Source organism: Physella acuta, unplaced genomic scaffold, assembly GCF_028476545.2.
Source record: "Physella acuta isolate Inbredline_101_S28 unplaced genomic scaffold, ASM2847654v3 ptg000114l, whole genome shotgun sequence".
Classification (NCBI taxonomy): domain Eukaryota; kingdom Metazoa; phylum Mollusca; class Gastropoda; family Physidae; genus Physella; species Physella acuta.
Genome location: NW_026731634.1, coordinates 888,420 through 898,522, shown reverse-complemented (window position 1 = coordinate 898,522; position 10,103 = coordinate 888,420). Strand labels below are relative to the sequence as shown.

Below are 10,103 nucleotides of genomic sequence, written 5' to 3'. Positions count from 1 at the left end.
AAGCTAGTGGACCACAAATTCAATGGGTCACTTTATTTACCTATTAGGTCTCTTTTACAAAGATAAGGTGTAAATTTTCCGGATTGCAATATTCTGTATACTTTTAAAAACTTTGTCTTCTCATTATTTCTTCATTATAAATCCACCAATAATTTACCAATGATCTCTAATTACCACACACACACACACACACACACACGAGCATACACACACAAGCATACACACAAAAACACACGCTAACCGATCCACACTTACACCGATACACGAAAGTCAATGCACACACATACACACACATACACACACACACACCGATTACAGACACAAGCCCACAAATACATACACCCATATAAAGTCCTACACTATACTCCTTCACACCTCGAATGACTTTGTTGGCACATCAAAAAACTGCTTTTAACCAATTAAAATCTTGTTGTAATACAAATCAAGGTTTCATTCTGTAGGTTGCATGAAAAGAATTTTCCAAAGATTACCAAGGGAAGCTATCCAAAATAACATATGGGATTCATGTTCCTGGTTATATCCCTTGTTTAGATTTAATGTCTTTAAAATATTCATTTATAAACAATCTTATAATTAACAGGAATGGTTTCCCACAGTTCCCTTTCTGATGTATTGTCCAATCAGCTAGAGCTTAATTATCAAAGGCATCAGTGCTATATTTAGAACATTATTGTGAGGTACAGGGTGCGTTACAATGTTATGGTCGCAATGATTACTAATGTTTACATAATGTTCACCCATGTTTACACAATGTTTACCAATACTGACACAATGTTTACCAAATGCTTAAACAGTTTTTACCCATGCTTACACAATGTTCATCAAATACGTACACAATGTTTACCAAATGCTTACACAGTGTTTACCCATGCTTACACGATGTTTATCCACATATAATGACATTGAAGATAAATTTAGAAACCTGCATAATAAACGCATTACACCAAAAGAATGGGTAGTAGCATACAGACTGGTCTTTAATACAACTCCAGTTTCACGAAGTACAAAGTCAAATCAAAATGTTAAAATGACATGTCAAGCATGTAAACAAAACATACAGAAAACTGAGAATCAAATTTATTTAGAGTGTAAATTAGTACAGAAAGCAACGCAAACACGTGCGAAAATATTAAAAACCACTAATCAAACAGCCTTAACAACAACAAAAATGGACAAACCCTAGACCATCCCACATAACCTAAACATAAACTACAAAAACAAAACACTAAATATCGTAATCGTAATCGCCGTGAGAAAACCTGCGTGTCAGCTCTGTCCTTCCCCTCAACACTGGACGAACCATTGCCAACTAGACACACCACAGCAGGAATTACCGACAACACTATCACACGAAGTCGCAGTACCCTCTACAACAAGTTACAGCAGCAGTAAGCTACCAACAGAATGCCAAACCAGCAAACGGATCATCAATTCAGAAATGACAACAGTAACAACCCCGATAAACAACAACATGCCACTACCTGAAAAAGCCAGCAGTAAAATAAACACTGACTCAGCAACACCTCCCAACTCTTCAGAAACTGACAAATCCCAAGCTATAAAACCACAGGCAAACATGGATACAGACGTAACATCATTTAAAAGGAGACCAAAATGTTGAACCGTTTTTAACAGTAGCATGTAGTAAAATGTACATAAACAAACGATAATCCCATTTGCTAGTGTAGAAAATAAATGAACTGTTAAAAGCAGTAAATATGAGGGACTTGTACGCACATGCCTTGTGATTTCGGAAATGTAAATTTGGGTACAAATGCAGATGATTTAATCTCGCGTTCGATAGGGCAATGAGTTACCTCCAAATTCGCTATTTATAAATAAAACAAGGGAGGCAATTTACGACTAAAGCGCTACAATTTAAAAAGAAAACATGAACGCAATTATATAATGCTACGTAAAATTTTTATTTTAAGACTAAACATCATAATGTTTATTTTATTATATGTTGTAACCAAATACTTTTTTTTTATAATAAGTAGATTATATTACTGGAGTAGTTTAAAGTTAAACACACTAGCGTTTAGTAAAGAATAGTCTGCTTATTAAGATCAAATTACATTCTTTCGCCACATTTTGTTCTCGAATTTACAAATAATTTTGGATCCCTTTTAAAAGGGACAACAAATAAATGCAAAAAATGTCGAATCTGTACAAAATTACACTGTTCCATATTCTAGTGCAGGGGTCGGCAACCTTTTGAGACAGAAGAGCCAAAAGTTACAATTTACAAAATTTCCAAGTATTTAAAGAGCCGCCAACATTTCTATACTATTATTATTATTAATATTATGATCTTTAATTAGGATTTGGTATATATATATATATATATATATATATATATATATATATATATATATATATATATATATATATATACATATACATTAAACAATGTATGTGTGTTTGTGTGTGTGTGTCTGTTTTTGTTTTATGCATTACTACACCTTTCATCCTAGGGAGGTTTGCGCACATTTTTTTTTAAATTTCGCAAGGGCGGCGCCCCAGGGGGGTAGAGGTGCGATTTTTCTCTATATACGGTAAAAATAAAAAGTTGTATGCGGTTCGACACAGTTTATCCGAGTGCCATGAAACTTTGGAGAGTAGATAAAAATACTCCCGAAAAGATTGCTGCGAAAAAAATTGTTAAATTTCTTATGGGCGGCGCCCGGGTGTTGCATTTTTTGTCAATACACGTTATGGCGCCCAGACTTCCAGAGCGGCTATGTAAGTACTTGGCATCAGTTAATCGGACGTTCTGCTTAGCGGGTAAGGGGTACTACTATATTCAGCGGCAAAACTGCAACAGACGCAACCGCCGGCGCCTCCTCCATTGGGCGACCCTGCGAGCACTATGGCACCTACATTGTTTTTTTTTTAAAGGCTGTACACTATTGAATTAGGCGCGTCCTCCGGCGTCACTGCAGGGTGCGATTTGGCGGCCAGGGCTATCCCGTGAGTACTAAGCGCCTACCTTAGTTTTAAGGAACACCCTACAATACGACATTCGATAATTAAACCGAGCTAGGGGCTACGCGACGCCCCGGCGGTAGTGTTATTGGATTCACGAGAACGCCACTTACCGTCGGTGAGTGATTAACGGTGCTATTACGGTGAGTGATTAACTTACACTCAAGGCTTTTATATAGCACGCCATGGTGGTGGACGCTAGTGCCCCGATAAATATGATCCAAACACAGGCATTCTTTATATTTAAATAACTAAGTTTTAGAAAACAAGGAAGTAGGTCTACATTGAAATATCGAGTCACTAAATATTCTAATAGAATAGCGAGTGTTTACTGTTTATATTTATTATTATATCGTTCATTACTGAATGTTGCAGACTAATACTTTTATGAGTTTTAAAAATAAAATAAATTAATTATTTATATTTGTGCATTGAGCTGAAGAGCCGCATCTTGACATCAAAAGAGCCGCATGCGGCTCGCGAGCCGCAGGTTGCCGACCCCTGTTCTAGTGCACAACAATGTTACTCCTAAAGTTATGTCTAACTCGGCAGTAACCCTTCTGTCGTTTAACTCCTGATCAAACCTCCAATAAAATTACATCTAAATTTTTTTTTTTTTTTTTTTTTTTTTTTTTTTTTTTTTTTTTTTTTTTGACCTAAGAAGACGCTTTCATCCCCGAGGTGGATCATTTAAATTTAAAATGGCGGATTATAGTTTAATCCTTGATTATGATGATGAAAAAAATGAACCAACTGTAGATGCAGCAGGTGTCGATGTTCCCGTTAAGAAACATGTTAAATGAACTTATGTTTCAATTCACAGCTCAGGATTTAGGGATTTTCTTTTGAAACCTGAATTACTGAGAGCCATAGTTGATTGTGGATTTGAGCATCCTTCCGAACTGCAACATGAGTGCATACCACAAGCGATCTTATCTATGAATGTCTTGTGTCAGTCCAAATCTGGCATGGGTAAAACTGCTGTGTTTGTACTTGCAACACTGCAGCAGCTAGAGCCTGTTGATAGACAGGTTTCAGTTTTAGAGCTGGCACACACGAGAGAGCTTGCTTTTCAGATCAGTAAAGAATATGGGAGGTTCAGCAAGTACAACAATAATGTAAAGATTGCAGTATTCTTTGGTGGTATGAATATTAAGAAAGATGAAGAGATTTAAAAAAGAATTGTAGTTGGAACACCTGGTCGTATTCTTGCCCTAACTCGGTCTAAAGCAGGGGTCTCCAAACTTTTCAGTCCGAGGGCCGCATTAACTATCAAATTTCACTTCGGGGGCCAGTTTTTTCCAGGCATGTCTTTGATTTTTCTGGGCAAAGTTCCACAGCAATCACCGACATACGATTTTTTCCTTGGACAAAAAGATCTCCGCGGGCCGAATGAGAGGACTTTGCGGGCCGTAGTTTGGAGACCCCTGGTCTAAAGTCTTGGCTTTAAAACATATCAAGCACTTCATTATTGATGAGTGTGACAAGATGCTGACAGAAATTTATGTGCGCAGAGACGTTCAAGAAATATTCCGCATGACACCCCATGAGAAGCAAGTGATGATGTTCAGTGCCACTGTAAGCAAGGATATCCGCCCAGTTTGCAAGAAGTTCATGCAAGATCCCATGGAAGTATATGTTGATGATGACACAAAGCTAACACCACATGGTTTGCAACAACACTATGCCAAGTTAAAAGACAATGAGAAAAACAGAAAACTTTTTGAACGTCTTGATGTGTTGGAGTTTAATCAGGTCATAATTTGTGTCAAGAGCATCCAATGCTGCATGGCCTTAGCCTAACTTCTGCAAGAACAGAATTTTCCAGCAATAGCTATACATCGACCCTATGACACAGGAAGAAAGATTGTCACGCTACAAGTCATTTAAAGATTTCCAGAAAAAGGATCTTATTTGCAACTGATTTGTTTGGAAGAGGCATGGATATTGAAAGAGTCAACATTGTTTTCAACTATGATTTGCCTGAAAACTCTGATACTTATCTTCACAGGGTAGCCAAGGCTGGTCGCTTTTGAATACGGGGCTAGATATTACATTTGTTTCTGATGAAAATGATGCTAAGATATTAAATAAAGTACAAGAACGATTTGAGGTCAATATCACAGAGCTGCCAGATGAAATAGACATTTCCTCATACATTGAAGGTCGTTAATGAAAAGGATTCTGATGGGATCAATTCTGGGTCATTAGTTTTAATATTTTAATGTAAATAAATTATTTTAATTTTTTTTTTAAAAACGTTCGTTTTTATGATATCGTGATTTCTGTAACTAGCATGGCGAACATAAAAACAGCGTTAAATTTGGGGGAAACAGAACTCAAGACAATCAGTCCGAACTCAAAATGTTTTGGCTGCCATGTCTATTTCGAATATTATTAAAAGAAGCTTGGGTCCAGTTGGACTAGATAAAATGTTGGTTGATGATGTAGGTGATGGTACTATTACCAATGATGGTGCCACTATTCTAAAACGACTAGATAAAATGTTGGTTGATGATGTAGGTGATGGTACTATTACCAATGATGGTGCCACTATTCTAAAACGACTAGATAAAATGTTGGTTGATGATGTAGGTGATGTTACTATTACCAATGATGGTGCCACTATTCTAAAACTACTTGAAGATGAGAACCCTGCTGCTAAGGTTCTTGTTGATCTTGCAGATCAGCAAAATCTAGAAGTTTGTGATGGAACTACTCGTGTGGTGATTATTGCTGCTGAATTGTTTAAAATAGTAAAATTAACCCTACCTCCATTGTAAGTTGCTACAGACTGGCATGCAAAGAAGCTGTTAAATGTATTCAAGATCATTTAACAATTTCTGTTGATGATTTGGGTCGCGACTCCATAGTTAATGTTGCTAAAACCAGCATGTAGTTTAATGTAAATAAACCAACGATAATCCCATGTGTTGATGTGGAAAATAAATGAACTGTTAAAAGCAGAAAATATGAGGGACATGTACATACATGCCTTGAAAGGTAAATTGGGTACAAATGCAGATGATTTGATCTCCCGTTTATCAGGGCAATACGTTACCTCCCATTTCGTATTTTAAAATTAAACAAGGGGAACAATTTTTACCAAATATTTACAATTAAAAAAAAAACAATCGCAATTTTTCAAAACGCAACTTAAGATCTACATATTTAGATTTTACGTATTTTTGTTTACTTTATTAGTATTTGTAATCAAATACTGTATTTTAATAAATATTAGCATGAAATACTGAAGTAGATTAAAGTCAAACACATTAGCTTTACGCAAATAATAATTTGCTCATTTCAATCCAATTTTATTTTTAAACTCGCAATAGACTATAGACCAAACAAATTGTAATTTTGGATCCCTTTTAAAAGGGACAGAAAAAATAATAACTAAAGAACCTGTACATCCTAATCGCAATCGCTTAGAGCAGGGTCGGCAACCTGTGGCTCGCGAGCAGCATGCGGCTCTTTTGATGTCAAGTTGCGGCTCTTCAGCTCCATGCACAAATATTAATAATTATTTTATTTCCAAAACCAGGGGCGGAACTACAGTGCCGCCAGAACCCGCAATGCGGGGGGGGGGGGGGGGGGGGGGCCACGCCATTTAGGGGCCCATAGCCGACCATAATAATTTTTTTATAGTATAGTTAAAAAATAATTTTCCTGCATTTTTGACTTGACGGTAAAAGCTTTTTGTAAATAACAAACAGATCTGCTACAGTTGTGATGTAATACAGTAGCTAACACATGCTGTTGCGTAAAAAAAATATATATATGCCTGAGCTGTAGTTTGAAAGATAGGCAAGCGTTCAAAACACTTCCATGACTTATTTCCCTTTTTTAAATAGTTAAATAGGGGCGATCCTAAGCTCCTTTTAATGTATTTGTACTAAACGAATTAAAAAGCAACTACTTCTCTTAATTATTATTTTTTAAGAAATGCATACTAAAGAATGACATAGCATAAAAAGGAAATATATTTGAAACAAGTAATATAAATACAAAAAAACATAAAAATAAACATAACACGAGAAACCATTACACTTACAAAGCTTTCACGCTTTATATTCTTTTGACCGGCTAAAAACTAGCGTATAGGGCAGGGGTCGGCAACCTTTTGAGACGGAAGAGCCAAAAGTTACAATTTTCAAAATCACCCAGTTTTTAAAGAGCCACAATCATTGTTATATCAATAGAATTATCTTTGTTAAAGATTATATATATATATATATATATATATATATATATATATATATATATATATATATATATCTATATATATAAAGCAAAGTGGTCGGGTGCCCGATAGGGCACTTCCCGGCGCCGCAGGCGCGTCAAATTTGGCACGATGGTGCCTTGGGGCGATAGAACACGAGGGCCGGTGACGGTTGGCCGAAAAGTCTACGGAGAGGGGGTCAAAACTGACCTCGACTGACCGGCGCCTTATATGGGCTATATTAAGAAAAAAAAATTCCTCCGACGACCCCCCTTGAAATTTTGTGAGGTGGTAGGAGAACCCCTTGGGGTGTCACAAAAAACTCGGCATATCTGGGAAAACTTCGTAAAGGGGTCAAAACTGACCAGTCGTATTTCCCTATATAATCTTTGTATTTTATGGGGAAAACAGAGGGTCATTTCAAAACGGATTTTAGGGCACTTACCTTCTTTCCATCTGGCTAAGTTTTGACATGCTTATAGGTAAATGGCTTGGCCGTAGGGCAGACATGTCCGTTTCACTCAAAGCCCTCGACGAGGGCTAAAAAGTGACCGCGAGTGAAATTCTCTTTATATGAGCTCTATTACGAAAAAAAATTTCCTCCGACGACCCCCCTTGAAATTTTGTGAGGTGGTAGGAGAACGCCTGGGGGTGTCAAAAAAAACTCGGCATATCTCGGAAAAATCGGGAAGTGGGTCAAAACTGACCAGTTGTATTTCCCTATATAATCTTTGTATTTTATTGGAAAAACAGAGGGTCTTTTCAACGCAGGCTTTAGGGTACTTAAACTCAGTATATCTGGCTAAATTTTTGCATACTCTTACGTTAATGGCTTGACCTTTAGGGAAAACTGTCGGTTTCACTCAAAGCCCTCGACGAGGGCTGAAAAGTGACCGCGAGTGAAATTCTCTTTATATGAGCTCTATTACGAAAAAAAATTTCCTCCGACGACCCCCCTTGAAATTTTGTGAGGTGGTAGGAGAACGCCTTGGGGTGTCACAAAAAACTCGCCATGTCCGGGAAAAATCGGGAAATGGGTCAAAACTGACCAGTCGTATTTCCCTATATAATCTTTGTATTTAATGGGAAAAACAGAGGGTCATTTCAAAACGGATTTTAGGGCACTTACCCTGTTTACATCTGGCTAATTTTTGGCATGTTTATAGGTAAATGGCTTGACCGTAGGGCAGACCTGTCGGTCTTACTCAAAGCCCTCGACGAGGGCTAAAAAGTGACCGCGAGTGAAATTCTCTTTATATGAGCTCTATTACGAAAAAAAATTTCCTCCGACGACCCCCCTTGATATTTTGTGAGGTGGTAGGAGAACGCCTTGGGGTGTCACAAAAAACTCGCCATGTCCGGGAAAAATCGGGAAATGGGTCAAAACTGACCAGTCGTATTTCCCTATATAATCTTTGTATTTTATGGGAAAAACAGAGGGTTATTTCAAAACGGATTTTAGGGCACTTACCCTGTTTACATCTGGCTAATTTTTGGCATGTTTATAGGTAAATGGCTTGACCGTAGGGCAGACCTGTCGGTCTTACTCAAAGCCCTCGACGAGGGCTAAAAAGTGACCGCGAGTGAAATTCTCTTTATATGAGCTCTATTACGAAAAAAATTTTCCTCCGACGACCCCCCTTGATATTTTGTGAGGTGGTAGGAGAACGCCTTGGGGTGTCACAAAAAACTCGCCATGTCCGGGAAAAATCGGGAAATGGGTCAAAACTGACCAGTCGTATTTCCCTATATAATCTTTGTATTTTATGGGAAAAACAGAGGGTCATTTCAAAACGGATTTTAGGGCACTTACCCTGTTTACATCTGGCTAATTTTTGGCATGTTTATAGGTAAATGGCTTGACCGTAGGGCAGACCTGTCGGTCTTACTCAAAGCCCTCGACGAGGGCTAAAAAGTGACCGCGAGTGAAATTCTCTTTATATGAGCTCTATTACGAAAAAAAATTTCCTCCGACGACCCCCCTTGATATTTTGTGAGGTGGTAGGAGAACGCCTTGGGGTGTCACAAAAAACTCGGCATATCTGGGAAAACTTCGTAAAGGGGTCAAAACTGACCAGTCGTATTTCCCTATATAATCTTTGTATTTTATGGGAAAAACAGAGGGTCATTTCAACGCAGACTTTAGGGTACTTAAGCTCAGTATATCTGGCTAATTTTTTGCATGCTCCTAGGTCAATGGCTTGACCTTTAGGGAAAACTGTCGGTTACACTCAAAGCCCTCGAAGAGGGCTAAAAAGTGACCGCGAGTGAAATTCTCTTTATATGAGCTCTATTACGAAAAAAAATTTCCTCCGACGACCCCCCTTGATATTTTGTGAGGTGGTAGAAGAACACCTAGGAGTGTCACAAAAAACTCGGCATATCTGGGAAAACTTCGGAAAGCGGTCAAAACTGACCAGTTGTATTTCCCTATATAATCTTTGTATTTTATGGGAAAAACAGAGGGTCATTTCAACGCAGACTCAAGGGTACTTAAACTCAGTATATCTGACTAATTTTTTGCATACTCTTAGCTGAATGGCTTGACCTTTAGGGAAAACTGTCGGTTTGACTCAAAGCCCTCGACGAGGGCTAAAAAGTGACCGCGAGTGAAATTCTCTTTATTATGAGCTCTATTACGAAAAAAAATTTCCTCCGACGACCCCCCTTGATATTTTGTGAGGTGGTAGAAGAACACCTAGGGGTTTCATAAAAAACTCGGCAATTCTGGGAAAACTTCGTAAAGCGGTCAAAACTGACCAGTTGTATTTCCCTATATAATCTTTGTATTTTATGGGAAAAACAGGGAAATTTTAACACAATTTTTAGGTTACTTAATGTCTGTACATCATGCTAAGTTTTTGCATAC

General features: G+C 37.8%; 1 pseudogene; it reads left to right on the top strand.

The window, feature by feature from the left end:
• The first annotated feature begins 3,710 nt into the window (after positions 1-3,710).
• Positions 3,711-5,248, top strand: LOC131934617 (spliceosome RNA helicase Ddx39b-like; annotated as a pseudogene).
• The last annotated feature ends 4,855 nt before the right edge of the window (positions 5,249-10,103 follow it).